The following is a 21,216-nucleotide window of genomic DNA, read 5'->3' on the forward strand; positions in this document are numbered from 1 at the left end:
GAAATGCGAATCATAGCTTCTAGTTTAATCTCTGTCCTCCCGTAGACATTGTGATTCTCCAGCCTGGATGACGGACAGTCTTTCTCCGATGTGGCTCACCTTCTCTTTGCTGTCTACCTTCGTTTCTGTGGTCTCTGTGCTCTAGCCACACGGGCCTTGCCTCACTCGATGGTCCCCTTGACCTCTCCCACTACAGTCTTTGCCAGCAGTGCCCTCTCCAGGTGTCCCTGGCTGCATATTGTCCTCACTCAACCCCTCAGATCTTGTCCCTCACCCCTTTTGTGTGTGTGTGTGTGTGTGTGTGTGTGTGTGTTCCACTGGAGGTGAAACCCAGGGGTCTTCTACCTCTGGGCTACACCCCCAGACCTATTTTATGTATTTATTTGAAAACAGGGTCTTGGTAAGTTGCTGAGAGTCTCAGTAAGTAGCTGAGGCTGGCTTCAAACCTCCGCGATCCTCCTGTCTCAGCCTCCCAAGCACTGGAATTATCCACACCTGGTTCCCAGACCCTTTTTGTTATGTATGTATGTATGTATGTATGTATGTATGTATGTATTTTTTTGTGGCACTGAGGATTGAATCCAGAGGCATTCTACCTCTAAGCTAAACTCCCAGCCTGATTTTATTTCTTATTTGTAAACATGATCTCACTAAGTTGCAGGGGGCCTTGCTAAGATGTTGAGGATGTCTTCGAACCCGTGATCCTCCTGTCTCAGTGTTGTTATTTTGAGACGAGGTCTAAATTGCTGGGGCTGGCCTCCAACTGGCAATCCTCCTGCCTCTGTCTCTAGAGCAGCTGGGATGACAGATGTGCATCACCACACCCAGCTCTAAAATCATTTCATAGTGAAGTCTTCCGTGATAACCTTCACTCTCCATTTTCTGCCTTTATGCCAGTTGAGATACTAGGACACTGTCATAGCTCCCACCCCAAATAGGGCACAGTTCATAATTATGCACATCTTTGTCCTAATTACAATTGACATCCTTGTAATAATTACATCTTTGTCACTTGCTTAGGGACTGTCTCCTCTACTTTAAACGCTGTGAATGAGGAGGACTAGGCCACTCTGTGCATCAGTACATCTGCTGTACCCAGCATGGAGCACACAATGAATACATAACAAGGGAAGGCACGCCCTCATCGGTGTCTGTGAGTCTCCTCTGTGCTCCTTACCCTCTCCTCCCAGGAGCTGCTGAAGCTCCATTCCCATCTTCAGTGGATCTCTTTCCTTCAGTGTGGTCACAGAAGCCACTTCTCTGGTAGGTGGTGGTTCCTAGAGTCATTAAGTCAGAGAATGGCCAGAGATTGTGTTTAAAGATGAACACTAGCAGGGTGTGGTGGCTCACACCTGTAATCCTAATACTTGGGAGGCTGAGACAGAAGGATCACAGGTTCAAGGCCACTATTGGCAACTTAATGAGACCCTGTTTCAAAAATTGAAATAAAATTGAGCTAGGAGTATAGCTCAGGGATAGAGTACCCTGGGGTTCAATCCCCAGTAACACACACACACACACACACACACACACACACACACTCAAACATGAATACAAACATAAAGTTTTGCTTACAGGGGAAATAAAGATTCATACAGGCTAAAATTTTTGTTCATTTTGATATGTTCAGAGTGTTATATGCTTCTAATGACACTAAAGTGTGGGTCAGAATCCCCTTTGATACAGAGCCCATTTGATTATACCTTGATCTTAGCCACTCAGCTTAAAATGTGTGAGGGTGTTAATTAGGGAGTCAGGGATAAAATGTGTGATGAATTCACATCCACAAGTTGAAATCCATGTCTCAGGCTGGTGGGTTATTAATATCATCTTTTTCCATCCTTATTTGGTTTTCTTTTGCACAGCTGACTTGATAATCTTGTTAATGAATTCTAGCAGATAATGATAATCCGGAAATGGCAGGAAGCAATGATTAACGAATCTGTGTTTATTCTGCCAACTGTACCCTACCTGAGGACATGAACCCTCATGGAAAAATTTGGCCTTTGTTTATTTAAATCTGCTCTCACAAAGGAAGGGTGTACTTTACCAGCACTGCAGGGATATTGCTCTTAATCCCCCCTGCAACCAAATGAGTTACCTGTCAGCCTGGTTTTGCCAAGTTTCCAATTTGACTAACGGATGATCTATTTCAAAAATGTGTTCAGAAAGTGGCATGGTACCATTAGTCTTGGACTGGCATCAAGGATTTGGGGAATGTCCATGTGTAAATTTGAAGTCACAGGAAAGAACATGGTAAGGAACAGGAAAAGGGGCGGATAGACCCTGTCCTGGAGCTGCCAAGGGGGTTGGTATTAACCGGATCTTGCAGGGTTGCAGTATGAGTCTTTTCTTAGCCATTAGAAAGGTGTTGGAGGTAGGTTTTATAAACAAAAAATCTATTCATTTGTCTTTCTTATTATTGGAGAATGTGAGAAAATGCAGAGAGTTTGTCCTTCTGAAAGTCAGGAAGGAGCTGGGCGTGGTGGTGCATGCTTGTAATCCCAGCATTTGGCTGAGACCAGAGGATCACAGTTTGCGGACAGCCTCAGCTATTTAGTGAGGCCCTCCATAACTGAGTGAGACCCTGTTTCAAAATAAAAAATAAAAAATTGGGCAGAGGATGTAGCTTGGAGGTCAAATGCCTCTGGGTTCCATCCCAGACTTACAAAAAAAAAAAAAAAAGAAAGAAAGAAAGAAAAAGAAAGAATAAAAAATAGGGCAGGGGGTATAGCTTGGAGATCAAATGCCTCTGGGTTCCATCCCAGACTTACAAAAAAAAAAAAAAAAAAGAAAGAAAGAAAGAAAAAGAAAGAATAAAAAATAGGGCAGGGGGTATAGCTTGGAGGTCGAATGCCCCTGGGTTCCATCCCCAGACCCACAAAAAAAAAAAAAAAAAGAAAAGAAAGTCAGGAAGGGTGCTCTCCTGATTTCTGTGGGTACTGACAGATACAATTTTTTTATTTTGATAATACAACATGTCATATGTTTCTTCATTGATACTTTGACAAAGAAGAATCTTCCTAAAGGCAGAGATAGGTTTCTCCTCTTACTATAGGTAAGAGTTAAAAGAAGGAAGAGTCCAGCTGGGCGTGGTGGCGCACACTTGTAATCCCGCGCTTGGGAGGCTGAGACTGGAGTATCGCACGGGTTCGAAGCCAGCCTCAGCTACTTAGTGAGGCTCTCAGCAACTTAGTGAGACCCTGTTTCCAAATAAAATAGAAAATAGGTCTGGGAGAATAGGCCGGAGATAGAAAGCCTCTGGGTTCCACCCTCAGTGCCACCAAAAAAAAAAAAAAAAAAAAAAAAAAAAAAGAAGAAGAAGAAGAAGAAGAAGGAAGAGTCCAGCTTGAATGCCACAGGAGAAAAACCCAAGGTCTTTGGATTGGCAGGTGACCTTCTTAGTGGGGAGTCAGAAAAAAAGTGACAACATTGTCAAGTTCTGGAACTTGTCTAACTTGCCCATGGTTACTTTTGTGATTGTTTCTACTCTCCATCATGACTAACAGAAAAATGCTTACAATCATTTATGGGCACTGTGAGCAATATGATAAGTTAATTCATTCAATTGACCAGTTTTCTATTGCATTCCTACTCTGTGCCAGATGTTCTTCCAGGAACTGAAAATACAGTAGTGAATACTGCAAAGATCTGGGACTTCCCTGGGCTGATTTTGTAGTGGGGAAACAGCAAAGGAAGTAAAGTATATAGACTAGTCGGTGGTCATAAGTACTATAGAGAGGAAAAAGGGGAAGGAAGATAGAAAATGTTAAAGATGAAGGTTGCAATTTTAAATATGATAGTCAAAGGCCTGCACAGGGGTGTATGCCTGTAATTCCATTATCTGGGAGGTTGAGATGGGAGATTCTCAGTTTTGAGGTCAGCCTCAGGAACTTAGCAAGGCCCTTAGCAATTGAGCAAGACCCTGTTTCAAAATAAAAAATAAAATAAGACTGGGAGTGTAGCTCAGAGGTAGAATGCCCCCTGGGTTTGATTTCTAGTGCCACAATAAATAAAAAAAATAAGGTAGTCAAATGCTGATTGGGAAAGGTGATATTTAAATAAAGATGCAAGAAAAGGAATAGAGCTAACTGCATGGTCATCTGGGGCAGTGCGTCCCATGCAGAGGAATAGCAAGTTCATAAGTGACTGAGAAAGCTGGGCGTGGGGCGCACGCTTGTAATCCCAGCATTCGGGAGGCTGAGACCTGGAGGATCGCGGTTCGCGGACAGCCTCAGCTACTTAGTGAGGCCGTCTGCAACTCAGTGAGACCCGGTTTCAAAATAAAGAATAAAAAAATAGGGCAGGGGGTGTAGCTTGGAGGTCAAATGCCCCTGGGTTCCATCCCCAGACCCGCAAAAAAAAAAAAAAAAAAAAAAAAAGTGACTGAGACTAGATCAGAAAGAAATAAATTGGCTTAATATATCTGAAAACTCATGCCTCAAGCTGGCTTCAGGCATGACTGAAAAGGGATGAAATAAACATCATGTTCTCTGCTTTCCTCTGTGTGTTGGTTTTATTTTTAAATAGTTTGGTGGCCATTGGTTAGCCCTAGTATATATGTCTCCTACATCTTTGTACTACAACTCTGTGAGTAGGGGTAAGACCTTTGCTTCAACATCAGCAGCAAAACTCTCATATTATCTTTCTGGGCTCTGTTAGGATTATCCCCCAATTCTGACTAATGACTGTGTGGTCAGAGAAGATGCTATGGCTTTTTGTGTTTGTATCACTTACTTTACTGGAATGGCAAGAACAAAGAGAGTATGTGAGTATCCATTTGTATGGAAGTTGGGGGCAGAAGAAGGAAGGGAGAGGAGTTCCCTGAGGAATACTGGGACACCAAGGGGATGGTACATGGACTTTTGGATCGTAGACTCTACTATACCATGTCCTTTACCTTAAATAAGATTTGATATAGAGTAAGATGTATCACAAACCTGGTGGGAAAGGCCCTTTATCTTTATTGAATCCAGTTGCTTTTTCTCTAAAATGAAGTGGTAGGATTCATGGTATTTAAGGTTATATCCTAATTTATACTTTATGATTCAGAGTATTTTTTAAAGTAGTGAATTTTTTATTTTTTTATTTTTTTGGTGGTACTGGGGGTGGAACCCAGGGGCTTTTCTACCTCTGGGCTATACTCCCAGACTTATTTTTATATTTTATTTGGAAACAGGATCTTACTAAGTTGCTGAGAGCCTCACTAAGTAGCTGAGGCTGGCTTCGAACCTGTGCGATCCTCCTGTCTCAGCCTCCGAAGTGCGGGGATTACAAGCATGTGCCACCATGCCTGGCTTAAAGTAGTGAATTAAAAAAAAATCTAAATTACCAGCAGAAGCTTTTGAAAGAAAGCAAAAATGGAATGTTTGGCCTTTATTATAGCTGTTGATATTTGGCAGAAGGGACAGCATGAACTATCAAGTAGAGGCCTAAAATGTAAGTTTCTTGAAAGTATGATCAATAGAGATGCCTTTTTACTCTCATGCACTATTTCCTTTCCTTGGTAAGCTATAAGGGGGGAGAGAGAGAGAGAGAGATATTGAGATTGGTGTGTATGTTATCAGGCGCTCAGGTGGGTCCATGTCCAAACAAGGATGGAGAGGCTCCGTTGTAAGAGCAGCTCAAGTGGCATACATAGAGCTTTCTGTATTTGAAATTGAGTGTGGAGGGTCTACACACCCTTTTGTACTGGCCTCTGTGAATGCTATAACATGAACATAGCTCACCAGAAGTTAGAAGTTTCTTGGAATCCATTGCTTGGACTTTCAAGAGCTGCAAAGCTCTTCTTTAGTGGTGAATCAGAGAATGGCTGTCATAAATGGCCATTCCCACAGGCAGAATCTAGACTTTCCTACTGGCTAATGCTGCCCACAAGAAGTGACCTTTACAACGATGTTTCCTATGTTTGATACTAGAGCTCAGCATTTTCTATTTCATATTCTATTACTTTGCTAGATATGTGTGCCTAACACTTGGAATAGTATAAGAGAGAAAGGGGTCCCCTCTGTGCTTCCTTCATGATTTGAGGAACACCTAAAACCCTAGACCTGTCTCTCTGAATATTCTCTCAGAAATGACCATATGCTTCAGCACAAAGGTCACATCAGACTTAGATTGACCTTCTTCTTCAATGACATATTCAGGAATGTACACACTCTTTGCTTCTTGACCAAATTAAGATAATTTTTTATCTAGTCTTTCAATGTCTTTAGGGTCCATGAAGACTACTCACTCTCTTCTAGCAGCTTTTGTTTCAGATTGGAAGGGCAGTACCACAGCCCTCCAAAAGGAGTGACCCTTGGAACGTTCTTCCCTACCCAGCCCAACTATTTCTCTTATCATGAATTTTTTACATGGTTGACTCATCAGAGTGAAGCTGTCTCTGAAATAGTTCCTTCCAATAAATTATATTTGATATTGATTCCAGTATAGCATGATCATAAATTGCTCCTAGACTTTAAATATTATTATCTGCTCTCAGCCAATGAGTGTTGACCCAGAAAAGTACTCTACAGGTTTAGCCAATGAGAACCAATCTGTTCTTCCTGAGATGAGAGTGTCTGCAGTGTGTGTTGTTTCTCCCACTGTGGTCTTTCTTTCTGCCATTTACTTGTGTTCTTTTCATGGCAGACAAGAAAGGAGCAGAAGTAAACTTGCCACTAAAAAAGAAAAATATTTATAGTAGAGGTTATAGAGTAAGTCTTTTTTTTTTTTGATACTGGGGGTTGGACCCATGGACATTCTACCTCTGAGCCCTGTCTCCGGCTCCATTCTATATTTTTAGTATGAAACAGACTTTCACTAATTTGGGGAGGCTGGCAGCAAACCTGTGATCCTCCCATCTCAGCCTCCCAAGTACTGGGATTACAAGCTTGTGCCACTGCATGCAGCTAGAATAAGTCTTACCAAGAGAATGACAACACAAACCACCAAATAGGAAAAATGTTTGCAAATAATATATTTGACAGAGAACTATTATCCAAAATGTAAAAGAATTAAAAAAAAACTGGACAAAATGGAAATAACTCAATTTAAAAGTTAGCAAAAGGCACAAAATCAGAGAAGATATACAGATGGCAAAGAAGCCTGTGCTGAAAATCATATGCCATTAAGGAGTTGCAAGTTGAAATAGCACTAAAATACCAACACACATCTCTTAGTCTGGATGAAATCCAAAACAGTAACAACGCCAAACACTGGAGAAAATGCAGAGCAACAGAAACCCGCATTCATTGCTAAAGGGAAGGTAAAATACTATAGCTACTTTGGAAGAGTTTGGCAGTTCTTAAAAAACTGAACATATTCTTACAGAAGGTAAAATACTATAGCTACTTTGGAAGAGTTTGGCAGTTCTTAAAAAACTGAACATATTCTTACATGCCCCAGCAAGAGTGTTTTTTATTTTTTATTTTTATTTTTATTTTTTAATTTTTATTTAATTATTTATTTTTTTGTGGTACTGGGGGTGGAACCCAGAGGCTTTCTACTTCCGGGCTATACTCCCAGACACCTTTTATATTTTTTAATTTGGAAACAGGGTCTTACTCAGTTGCTGAGAGCCTCACTCAGTAGCTGAGGCTGGCTTCGAACCTGCACGATCCTCCGGTCTCAGCCTCTCAAGCGCGGGGATTACAAGCATGCGCCACCACAACTGGCTTAGTGTTTTTTTTTTTTTTAATGTGAATTATTCCCAGGTACATTCTACCTTCAAGCTATGCCCCAAGCCCTTTTTATTTTTATTATTTTTGAACAGAGTCTCACTAAGTTGCTGAGGGTCTAAGTTTTTTAGGCTAGTGGTAAAGCTGCAATCCCCCCATTTCAGGCTCTCAAGTTATAGGATTACAGGGGTGCATCACCATGCCCATCCACTCGTGCTTTTTAATGTATAACCCATGGAGTTGAAAACTTAGGTCCATACAAAACCTGCACGCAGATAGCTAGACCAGCTCCTTCTTAATTGCCAAACTTCAGAAACAACCAAGGTGTCCTTCAGTCAGTGAATGGCTAAATAAACTGGTAAATGCAGATAATAGAATATTACTTAGTGGTAAAGACAAAAGAGCTATCAAGGCATGAAAAGGCTCAGAGAGTCCTTCAGTGCATATTATGAAGAGAAAATAGCCAATCTGAAAAGGCTACATACTATAGGATTCCAAGGGAATGTCATTTGCAAAAGGCAAAAAAAGACAAAAGCAAAAACAACAAACAAACAAAGCAACCCAGAGAGAGTAATATCAGTGGTTACCAGAGGTTGGGTGATGAGAAGAAATGAGTCGACAGAGTGTAGGGGGATTTTAGGGCAGTGAAAGTATTCTGTGTGATGCTATACTGGTAGATAAATGTAATTATACATTGTCCAAACCTGTAGAAATGACTAAAGCAGTATAAGCCCTGATGTCAAGTATGGATTTTGGATACTGATGATGTGTTGGAGTAGTTTGTCAGTTAACAGATGTCCTACTGTTCTGGTGTGGAACAGTGAGCAAGGCTGTGAGTGAGTGAGTGTGTGTGTTTGTGAGTGTGTGTGTGTGAAGGCACTTTCTTGCTTTCTGTTCAATTTTACTTTGATCCTAAAACTGCCCTAAAATAAAGCCCTTCCCCCCTTTTTTTTGCAGTAATGGGAATTGAACCCTGGAGCATTCTATCTCTGAGTTACACCTCCAGCCCTATTTTTTTTTTTTTTTTTTTTGGTGGTACTGGGGTTCCTGGAAGCCCTTATATCTCTGGGCTACACTCCCAGACCTATTTTATATTTTTTGAAACAGGGTCTCTTCGAACCTGTGCGATCCTCCTGTCTCCACCTCTCAAGTGCGGGGATTACAAGTGTGCGCCACGGCGCCCGGCTTTCCAGCCCTATTTTTATTCTTTATTTTGAAACAGGGTCTCAAAGTTGCGGAGAGTCTCACTAAGTACCTGAAGCTGGCCACAAACCTGCGAGCCTCCTGTCTCTTAAGTACTGGGATTACAAGAATGTTCTACTTGTGTACTGTGTTTTTTTGAGGTGCCTTCCTATGGAATTTCTTTGACAGTATCAAGGGCAGCATTGCCACAGCCTGGAAGGCCTGACAACCGCTTTACGGAAGAGGGGAAAGAAAGTTTGGTCTGGAGGAGGCTTTGCAGGATCAGCCTGTTGCTGAGCCTTTTAGTTAGCAAGCTAGCCAGCTAACAGGGGCCCTGCCCCTGCTCAGAATCCATCAGCTAGTGCTTCCTGGCTCCTTGCTGGTGTCTGCCTCTAGAAGACTGAGGAAGAAAACTGGAGAGGGATGTTTCTCTTGAGTCTCTAATCTGCCTTGCTAGCATATTATCCCCCTCCCTTATCAGAGCCGGGCAGTATCAAGGCCAGCCTTATCAGGGAGGACAATTCAATAACAGCTGAAGCCTTGTTTACCAGCATATTACGCTATAGCTAGAATCCATTCCCCGCCCCTGGCTGGATGAACCAGGAGAGGGTATACTGAGTGACTTTAGCTAATAACTATTGTAATGGCTGATATATAATGATTGTATGCATTGTTTCAGGGTGAACATTGTATGTTTTACATGGATTATCTCAGTCCTCCAAGAATAACAGCTATCGGCATTGAGTTCACGCCAAGCTTCGCCAAGCATTGTTCTCCTAGCTGTAGATATACTACACCCATCCATTCAGTCATGATGAGAAGCTAATGAGATGGTACCATGTCTTTCTTGTCTTACAGTTGAGAAAACAGTAACTTGCCTAGACTCACACAGCTGCCAAGTGGCATCGCCACTAACTAAACTCAAGGTTAGCATGGACTAGTCCTGTAGTCATAGTTGTACTGAATTGATCTAGTATAGTTTTCTTTTTTTTTTTTTGGCTCTAAAATAGTTTCTAAATATAAAATGTATATAGAAATCCACTGCAGGCTACTGTAAATACAAGTATTTCCCCCATGTCCTTAGTGTACCATATGTTCTTGGCTAATGAGATCTATCACAATTAACCACATCGTACACTCGGAATCAATCCAGGTGATTGTTTATGATTGTTAAAGCTGGGAGGGGCACAAAGTCAACCTAGAAGATGGCCAGAGAGTCCAGTGGAGCAAGCACACAGAGACCCGACAGGCTGTCGTAATCTTGGAGAGTTTGCTCAGTCTGATAAATAGTGTACAAGCTTGCAGAAACTGACTTCAAGTTTGTAGTGGACTGACTGACTTGGTCAGTCCTCTGGCGGGTGGGGGAAGGGGAGAGGGAAGAGGTTCAGCTTCTCTTTGGTGGGCTCCTAGAAACTACTTTAACCTGTTTCCATATAAGAAATAAAAAGGGCTGGGGGTGTAGCTTGGAGATAGAATGCCCCTGGATTCAATCCCTAGAAACAGACAGGCAGACACACACACATACCCCCAAACCCAAGACAGCACATCATTTTATCAAGATCCAAAACCCAAAGAGAAGTAGAACTGTCAGGGGAAGCAGGCCTTCTCTTCTTTGGATCAGAACATGCTCTTCCTGCTTTGCAGAAAGTCAAATTGTATTTAAGTTTCTTAGTGAGTATGGGATCAGACCCAGGGAGGTTTTCCTATGAAGTACATATTTAAAGGTCATGATAGGCGAACATGTTCCATTTCATCACAGGGAGAAATGTCTCACCCAAGAGCAGCCAGCATGAACCTTTGGGCTTGAGTCTCAGATGGGTCAGTGCATTCTCTACCCTTGACAGAGCTTGCCCCCATGAATTATTTAGATGTGAGTGACAGAAAAATCCCAAACAAGGTACATGTTTATTTCTAATTCAAGCAAAAGTCTGTACTGATGGTGAGTCATGATGTTCCTTTGTCAAAGATCCCTGTTCTCTTTCTATCTTGTTACTTTGCTCAGCAGAGCCTTAACCTAATTGTGGTGTTTGTGTTTTGGAAAGAGGCTGGAGAACAAGTGAGAGAGCAAAAAGCACACGTGTGATCCTTTTAAGAAAGGCTCCTGGAGCCGGGCGTGGTGGCGCACGCTTGTAATCCCCGCTCTTGCGAGGCTGAGACAGGAGGATCACACAGGTTCAAAGCCAGCCTCAACTACTTAGTGAGACTCTCAGCAACGTAGTGAGACCCTGTCTCCAAATAAAATATAAAATAGGTCTGGGAGTATAGCCCAGAGGTAGAAAGCCTCTGGGTTCCACCCTCAGTACCACAAAAAAAAAAAAAAAAAAAAAAAGAAAGAAAGGCTCCTGGGAGCTTCCACGTGACACTTTGGCTTATATTTCATAGTCCTGAATCTAATCTCAGAACTTCTGCAAGAAAGTCTGGAAAATCCTCTATCCTAGAAAGACCAATTCTCAGCTCCAAATCAGGGTTTTCATCAGCATGGGCAAAGTGGAGAATGGGCATTGTGGTAAGAAGTAGGGGTTCACTCTCCGACTGATCTCCCAAAGCTCAAATGCCAGTACTTATTTCGCTGGGGAGGAGAAGCAAGTTCCCCCACCCCCAACCTACCATGAGCACAGATGTAGCCAATCCTGCCGATTCCTTCTACAGCAGGCAGCATGACTGCCAGGTTTGGCTTTCAACTTCTAATCCATCTAAAATGATCTCCCAAGCCACTAACACATAACTGGAGAAGAGTCCTGGAGTCCTGGTTCTGCCATCTCATATTGCTGTTTTTCCTGGTCCCTGATCTAGTAAGGAGAGATGCCAATATTAATCATGTAGCTTCAAAGCCTCCAGTGCAAGAATTGAAGTTTCTCTCCTAGAGTCTTAAACTCAGTCTTTCCAGTTTGCTGTGCGACACCTCCTAACGGGACGAATTTTGTGCAACTCACTACTGCTGCTGCTGCTGTGTCGTGGTTCTCCTCCTAACAACGCTCCAGCAGGTTTACAATGAACTGTGTGGCCATCTGCCCTTGTGTGGAGGATACGGATGCCTAGCTGTCTGCATGCATAGTGCTGGATTATTTTAAGCTCTCTGTATTTCTTTTTTTTTTTTGTCTATGCATCTACTGCTGCTCCCTTTCCATCCTGTACAATATATTCTTTCCTGGGTACTGTAGCACAATCATTTATACCATCTTGCTAGCATGGACATCCTCTCTCTCCAGTTCAGTCCTTTAAGTGCTATTATTTTTCTTCCTTTCAGTTTTTTTTTTGAGTTATATGATTATACTAATTTCAAACAAAAAAAAAACCAAATATATTAGAATATTTGAGAAAACACTGTTTGAGATTTGTGTGCATTTGAAAGCAAGATCGTCAGGCCTTTCTCTCCTCTCTACCTTCATTTAGCATTGACCTAATGCTTAAGGAATATATAATGTTGCACAAAAAAACATTTGTGCCAAAAAGAACTACTTGGCTGGCTGTGTATTTGGACATGGTAGTACACAGAAGCATATTAAACTTTGTGTTTTTTAAAAAAATACATATAAGACCTACATTTTGCTTTTTAAGCGGTTCTCTGTCCAAATGAAAGCTTTTTATATTCCAGCAATTTCACGATGTATCACAACAGGAAATTAAAAGGTGCTTTTGAAGCTGCAAAACATAACTGGGGTACTGGAGAGAGATTAATACTAGGAAACAAGTTGCTTTTCTCTGATCCATCTTTCTGTGTGTCTCAGCGCCTGCTTTGGAAACACTGAATTTCCTTTATTACTGTACAAATTCATCTTGTTATATAGTGCAATATGGAGAGTAAATTGCAATAATTTTAAATGAGAATAAAGAATAAAAATCACAACCAAGAAAGAAATATCTCTGGCAATAATAAAGGAAGTCCTCAGAAATTTTGTACTCATTGCCCAAAAGTACATTGCCTCCTGAGCTAGATTTCTCTGAAATCCACCTTTGATGGAAAAAGTAACCACTGTTTCAAAGCTAATCACATTCATGTCTTAGATGACATAGCTCCTCTTCTTTAAAACTGAACAGAAATGGAGACATTTTAATATGTAACTAGGAATACCTTATCAGAATGTCTTAGGATTTGATATCTTTTATAAAAAATTTATAGTAAGATTCTTGATCTTGGGAATTGAGTCTTCTTTGCAAAGCAAAATCAAATTTGGACATACCTCTCAGACTGCTATAAGTGAAATAAATGTCATTTACATCCATTTCTGCCTGTTCTTTCATAGCTGGATTGAGTGCCTTTCTGAGCTTTATTCTTATTTGCTTTCTCCTTGAGTCGGTTTTGTTTGCATTTTCTCTCTGGGCTAGATTGGACTCGTGGCCTCTAATTGCAGTATAAGCCTCTTATCCTTCCATCTCAAATCACTCTATGCATGATTGCCAGAAGGTCCCTTTCCAAGCACCAGGGCATCATGGTCTGACCCAGGTTTCCTGTCCAGCTGCTCTTCCTGTTATGCCCTGCCCTGTCCCCTAAGGCCAGCCATCCTGAGTTAGGAATTACGTGCAGTTTTCCCAACTCCCTTTTCCCACTGTTGTACCATCGCATGGTGCCCAGAGCACTCCTGGTCCAGACAGAACTTCTTTTCATCCTTCAGTCTCAAAGTCAGGCTCACCTAGGGAATCATGGAAACCAGGACATACCTTGATCTTACTGCAATAGGCACACATTTTAAAAATTGATCAACTTACTTTACATTATGAGCCTTAATTCTACTACTTCAGCCCAGGTAATCAGAATACTTTTCCTACCTTTTTTCTCCCAGTTACGTCTAAACCCATGCTGTGCAGATAGCCTATGTAGACCCAAAACCTATGATAAGGAATATGCTCTTGGTCATCATCTATTTTTTTAAAAATATACTTTTATTGGTGCATTGTAGTCTCATATCATGATGTGGTTCAGAGTGATAGAGACACAGATGCACACAGTACTTGGTGGGCCTCCCCTCTCCCCCCCTTCACCACGCATGAGATTGACATTGGTAATTTCACATATGTATATAAAGTCAATGGATGCCTTTCCTTCATTAATTTTCCTCTGCCCCTGACAACTTTTCCTAGACATCCTCCATCACTCCACTGGGGTCTCCCCTTTATTATCTAAAGTCCCTCATGAATCCTGATTACTCTCTAGCTTCGGCGTATGAGAGAAAACAGGTCATCATCTGTTCTGGCTGGCCTCCACTTGATGCCCATCATCTTCTCTGTTCCTTTGGTTCTTGATTAGACAAGTGTTTGTGACATCACTCTCATTCCCATCTTTGAAGGACTCTCAGACCCAGCCATCCTCCCAGCTTTGGGGCCCTTCTTGAGGATCCAGCAATTTGTATTCCCAGGTTATGCTGGGAATGGGGAAGCTGAGAGGCTAAGATCTGCCTCTTTCTGCATTACTCGGAGGAACATGAGGTCACTCTTATTAACACAGGAAACCTGTCTGAGGCCCCATCCTCCTGGATACAGCATGCTGATATTCCTTTTCTGGGTTGTGGATGCTTGTCCAGGATTCCACGGAGGATGGAAATACACATTTCTCTCTTATGGGACATCCTCACTTCATTTGTGAGATCTGGCACAGTCATTTCTTGTAGACCTGGCTACTTCTATGTTCTTTGTTAGCTCCGACTCTTCTTCCTCCTCATACCCTGATGTGATGTTATTTAGTAGATGGGGAGGTGAGGGGAGGGTGAAAGGAGACATTTGGAATCTCACTGTAACCCCATCCTGTCATCTCTGTGTTTTCTGAACTCAAAAAAACGTTTTACTCTGCCTTTTCCTATAACACTCTTTTAGCAAAGAATCCCACAGTACTGAAATGGACCCCAAGGTAGGAGCTATAAATAAGAAATGGTGTTAATGTTTTAACATGCCATTCTACTGTGATAATGCTTGTTTTGATTTAAAATAGTTTACTTATTTTTCTTTTTTGCTAGACTGTGAGCTTATACTTTTTTATTTATGGTCTGAATCATGACATAACCCCAGAGAAAGGATGGAGCAAGGATTCTGAACTTAGGTGCCCACCAACATATACAATGAAGGTAAAACATGTTAATTAAATTGAGTGATAGGGGACAATTATAGGATCTAAAATATATACCTATGGCATCAAATAAGGGTATATCTTACAATCTCGACAATCTTACCGTCTTAATAATCTTACAAGGGAGGCATTGCTTTTCCATTTGTACTTGACATGAGCAGTGGGGGCTCAGAGAGCTAATGTTTTTTTTTATATCAAACCATACAACTGGTGAATAGAAAATACAGAATTTTATTTGTAGATTACTGTTTGATTCCAACTTCTGCACACTTCCTTCTGCCCCATATCATTTAATCAATTTTGCTTAACGTATGAGGTAGTTATAGATGCAAGATCCAGTGTGACGTGTGTGTGTGTGTGTGTGTGTGTGTGTGTGTGTGTGTATACATACAGTCAACCTTCCCTATCCATGGATTTGCCTTCTGTGGATTCAGTAAACCTCAAATCAAAATTACATATGCACACATGTACATACTTTTTATTGTCATTATTCCCTAAACAACACAGTATAATAGCACTTACATTATATTCGGTATTATAAGTAATCTAGGGATGACTTAAACTATACAGGAGGCTGTGCACAGCCTCTATGCAAATGTGACACCATTTTATATAAAGGACTTGAACATCCTTGGATTTTAGTATCCTTGGAAGGAGGGTGTGTTCTAGAACCAGTGTGTGTGTGTGTGTGTGTGTGTGTGTGTGCACGAAGTTCTTTGCTTTCTAGGGTATTATATGTTTTACAACCATCAAAGAGGAACATTTAATTTTTTTTTTTTGCTTGGCTATTCTTAGACTTTTGGTGTTGTCATTTTCAGTGAAGTTTGTTGACTCATCTAATATTTGCTACTTTACATATTAATAAAAGCTGTATGCAATCTCACCATTTAAAATTGGAATCTTGGCATGCTTAAGCCAGATGCTTCATTTATATTTTAGGCAATCTAGACATTGAAGGGAATAAAGAATGTTTGTGTGTGTTACGTGGAGATAAATGTTTGCTTTCTGCACTGCCTGGCAAGATGGTCGCAGTATCTTTACAAATAAAATATGTAATTGTGTGTACATTTTAAGCAGCTTGTTTATATTTCCCCCCAGGGTTTAACTTTCTTAGTTGTCTGAGGGGAGGGAGGGAATGCTATAAAGTTTTACAATCGGACATTGTCCCTGTTTCTCAGGCAAATTCAATGCACCTTCTGTTGGGTAATTGGGATCCAAGAAGTACGTGGTGTTTTAAAACATGGGTGAGCCATGTTTATAATGCAATGGCAGAGATTTAAAAACCAAAACTATTTATGTGAGAAAAAGTGATAAAAAGCCACAATGAGAGATTAGCGTATGTAGACTCAGTTGTAGAATCTGACGTTCAACACATTAAACATTGCGTAATACCAGTAAATATTTCCAAAAGACCTGTCTCACACCCTATCTATTTCTGGAGAGAGTCCCACTGGATTTCGCTAGTAATTTAACTTTTTTTTTTCTTTTGGTGGAATGTGGTGGTAATGTAGGACATTGTTTAAAAATGTGCTTTAAGAAGTATGTCTTGGAGTGGTATTATCCTTTTTCCTTTCTATTTTGGGTTACAAAGGCATTTAAGGAGCTGTCAACAACCTTCACTTTGGGTTACTTTGTGTAGTAATGAAAATTCATGTGTCTGAATGTTCCCCTTCAGTGTGTGTGTGTGTGTGTGTGTGTGTGTGTGTGTGTGTGTGTGTGTAAATGTGTCATTAGAACGTCTGGGCTCCTAGTGTTTTGTAACTGCATTAACTCCACACATATGGTCACTACACTGAGCAGTGTCAGGAGGCTGACCACATCCCTGTACTGAGTGGTAGGAAGAAAAGAAAAAGGTAGATGGTGATTTAAAAGGCTCTGTGAGCCGGGCGTGGTGGCACATGTGTGCATGTTTGTGATCCCAGCATTCGGGAGGCTGAGACCTGGAAGATCGCGGTTAGCGGACAGCCTCAGCTACTTAGTGAGGCCCTCTGCAACTCAGTGAGACCTGGTTTCAAAATAAAGAATAAAAAATAGGGCAGGGGGTGTAGCTCAGAGGTCAAATGCTCCTGGGTTCCATCCCCAGACCCACAAAAAAAAAAAAAAAAAAAAAAAAAAAAAAAAAAAAAAAAAGCTCTGTGACTTTCCCTTTTCCTCTTACCTTCATTCTTGTACTGTGATTGAGCCTAGGAACATTCTATCTCTGAGCAACACCTTCAAAGCCTTTTCATTTTTATTTTGAAACAGGGTCTTACTAAGTTGCTGAGGTTGGCCTCGAACCTGCAATCCTCCTGTTTCAGGCTTACAGGTATGGATCACAGGCTTGTACCACTGCACCTGGATCCCCTCACATTCATTCATAAAACAGTGGTTTACTGAACATTTGCTCATACATAAATATAAAAATTCCTTTCTCCTTTCCTTCTTCCTATTTATTTATTTATTTATTTAGTGGTGCTGGGGACTGAACCTAGGAATATTCTACTTTCTACTTATATCCCCCAGCCCTATTTTATTTGAAAACAGGGACTAAGTTGCTAAGGGTCTCAAAACTGTGATCCTTCTGTCTCAACCTCGCCAATACTGGGATTACAGGCTTGCACTGCCATGTCTGGATTATTGGTTGGTTTTCATATTTCTTAAAATTCTCAGGTCACTTTCTCTTTTATGTGAAAACAATGGTTCTCTATCTTTTTGGGGTCACATATTTCTGAGACTCGTAGTAGGACCTTTCAAGAGAAATCCCTAAATACTCAGAATATGAAGGGCTCCAAGGTCCCCAGAAGTTCACTGATGGACCCTTGGTAAGAACCACCATTCTCAATAATTTGTCTCATTTATCTTTAATACTATCCTACTGTTTTTTGTCTTCTTATAAACACCTTCTGCAGACAATTTGGCTTATTGCTTCTGTTTCTAATAATGACTGATAAAAGATGTTGTATGATTCCATTTTCTGCTGTTATGGTATCTGAGATCGGGTAATTGATCCAATATAGAAGTTTATTTGGCCCATAGTTTTGGTGGCTGTAATGTCCAGAAGCATGGCATCCAGGTCGAGAAAGGGCTGATTGCTGCATCAGAACATGCGTGGTGAGACAGAGCTGTTGGAGCCCAGGTCTCTCTTCCTCTTCTAATAAAGCCACTAATGCCATCATGAGGTCCCCACCCTCAAGGTCTCATTTAATTCTATCTCCCAAGGGCCTTCCCTCCAGATACTACTAACATATGAATTTGGGGATTGAATTTTTTTTTTTTTTTGGTGGTACTGGGGATGGAACCCTTCTACCTCCGGGCTACACTCCCAGACCTATTTTATATTTTTATTTGGAAACAGGGTCTCTTAAGCCAGCGAGGCTGGCTTCAAACCTGCGCGATCCTCCTGTCTCCGCCTCCCAAGCGCGGGGATTACAAGCGTGCGCCACCAAACCCGGCTAGGGATTGAATTTTTAACACATGGGCTTTGGGGATGCATGGTCAAGCTCTAGCAAATGTCCTATTTTTTGTTTCTGTATGACACAGTGGAGGAAAAAGGGAAGCAGGTAGTGGAGCTCCTGTGTAAGAATGCTTCTCAAGTGCTTCTGCGAAGAGCTGTCTAATGTGAGGTACCCGAACCTCCGAGTAGAACAACGACCATTGATTGAAGGCGGACATTGTATAATACTATCTATACTTTTTTTTTTTTAGGTACTGGGGATTGAACCCAGGGGCATCCTACCTCTGAACTACACCCTCAACCCTATTTTTTATTCTTTATTTTGAAACAGGGCCTCACTGAGTTGCTGAGGGCCCAGTAAGTAGCTGAGAGTGGCCATGAACTGAGTTTCTCCTATCTCAGCCTCCCAAGTACTGGGATTACAAGTGTGCATCACCATGCTTGGATCTATCTATAGTTCTTAATACTGAACAATGCTGAATTAAAAGTACGCATTTGCAAGATGGCCTCTCCATCAGGTGGGGTTCTTTGGTGGTGGAGCTGAATAAAGCTAACTGGTCCCTGTAGAAATCCCATCTGATGAGAAAAAAGGTCTGAAACCGACAGAAACAACAACAATAAGCGCCCTGCTAAACGTCTATGTTTCTCAAACTAAGAAATATCTTAAAAATACTGTAGATAAGCCAGGCGCATGCTTGTAATCCCTGTGCTTGGGAGGCTGAGACAGGAGGATCGCATGAGTTCAAAGCCAGCCTCAGCTACTTAGTGAGGCTTTCAGCAACTTAGTGAGACCCTGTTTCCAAATAAAATATAAAAAAGGTCTGGGAGTATAGCCCGGAAGTAGAAAGCCTCTGGGTTCCACCCCCAGTACCACCAAAAAAAAAAAAAAAAAAAATATATATATATATATATATATATATATATATATATACTGTAGATATTCAGGATTTTATGTCTATCTTAATTTTTTTTATTGGTGTATTGTAGTCATACATCTTAATGGGTACAAGATGGTAGAGGCATACATACATGCACACATCACTCATTTAGCCCTTCCTCCCTCTCCCTCCTTCTCATGTTTGGCTTAGTGATTGACTTTGCTATGTCAGTAAATCTACATCAGGTACATTAGGGAATTTCTCTTTCCTCTCCCTCGGTTAGGTCACCTTACTTGTTCATCTACAATTTCTCCTTCTTTGTGTAGTGTTCCTCCTATGACCCACTTTCTCCTTAGCTTCCACATAGTAGGGAGAGCATCCGATTTCTTGCTTTTTGTGACTGACTAATATCATTTAGCATAATGTTCTCCGGTTCCATCCATTTCCTTGTAAATGATGTAATTTTGTTCTTCTTTTAGCTGAGTAAAATTTCATTGCATATATATTCCATAGTTTTTAATTTAATTTAATTAATTTAATTTAATTTAATTTTTTTTTGTGTGGTACTGGGGATGGAACACAGGGGCCTTCTACCTCCGGGCTACATTCCCAGACCTATTTTATATTTTATTTGGAAACAGGGTCTCTTAAGCCAGCTGAGGCTGGCTTCGAACCTGCGAGATCCTCCTGTCTCCGCCTCCCAAGCACGGGGATTACAAGCGTGCGCCACCACACACGGCTAGTTTTTAATTTTAAAGATGCTAATTGATTATCCAGGTGTGGTGGCATATGCTTGCAGTCTCCCTGTACTTGGGGAGCAGAGACAGGAGGATCACAGGTTCATGGCGAGCTTCAGCAATTTAATGAGGCCTTCAGCAACTTAGCAAGACCATATTACCAGATAAAAAATAAAAAATTAGGGTTGGTAGTATAGCTTAGAGATAGAACATCCCTGAATTCTATCCCTAGTACACCGCATGCACATGGGTTTGCATGCCCCCCTACACACGTACATGCATACACACACACACACACACACATATACACACACAAATCGATGAAGCTAAAGTCTTACTTCAAAACTGCCATTTATAATTGCAAAAGAATTCTTACGTGATACATAATACTGACTGACCAAAATATCCATATCTTAATCCTCAGAACCTGTAAATGTAACGTGGTTAATCTTACATGACAACAGATTTTGCAGATTTGATTAAATTCAATGACTTTAAAGTTGAAGTGGATAACTGTTCAGGTTAGCCCAATGTTAACAATCTGAATCTATACACTTGGAGAACCTTTCCAGGCTATCTTAGAGGTAGAGACATAACTGTAGGGTCCAAGTGATGTTACATTTTTGGCAAGGAATCTGGGTACCTTCTACAACCTGAAAAGGCCAGGAAATAGTTATTTTTTTTTTCTTTAGAGTGCTCAGAAAGGAGCCCAGACTGGCTGATACCTTGATTTTAGTCTAGTGAGATATGTGTCAATCTTCTGACCTCAAAACTGTGAGAAGACAAATTTGTGTTGACAAGCTGGTAAGATGATGAATTGTTTGTGCTAATTTGTTAAAGCAGTGATAGAAAATAAACACAGTTATGTTAAAACTAAATGAATTAAAAACGCCATTTATATGTATGTTGAAAATATGTGAAAAATTTAAAAGTTTTGAATTAGCTGGGTGTGGTGGCGCAAGCTTGTAATCCCCGCGCGTGGGAGGCTGAAACAGGAGGATCTCCCAGGTTCAAAGCAGCCTCAGCTATTTAGGCTCTCTACTACTTAGCGAGACCCTGTTTCCAAATAAAATATAAAATAGGTCTGGGAGTGTAGCCCGGAGGTAGAAGGCCCCTGGGTTCCATCCCCAGTACCACCAAAACAACAACAAAAGTTTTAAATAATTTATGACCCCCGAAAAGATGCCTGTGGATCCTCCAAGATTTTTTTGAGTCTCAGAATGAGAAACTGTGCACTATTTAAGTACTTAAGAAGTAGATAGGAAGG

The sequence above is a fragment of the Muscardinus avellanarius genome, assembly GCF_963383645.1.
Source record: "Muscardinus avellanarius genome assembly, chromosome: 11".
Taxonomy (NCBI): Eukaryota; Metazoa; Chordata; class Mammalia; order Rodentia; family Gliridae; genus Muscardinus; species Muscardinus avellanarius.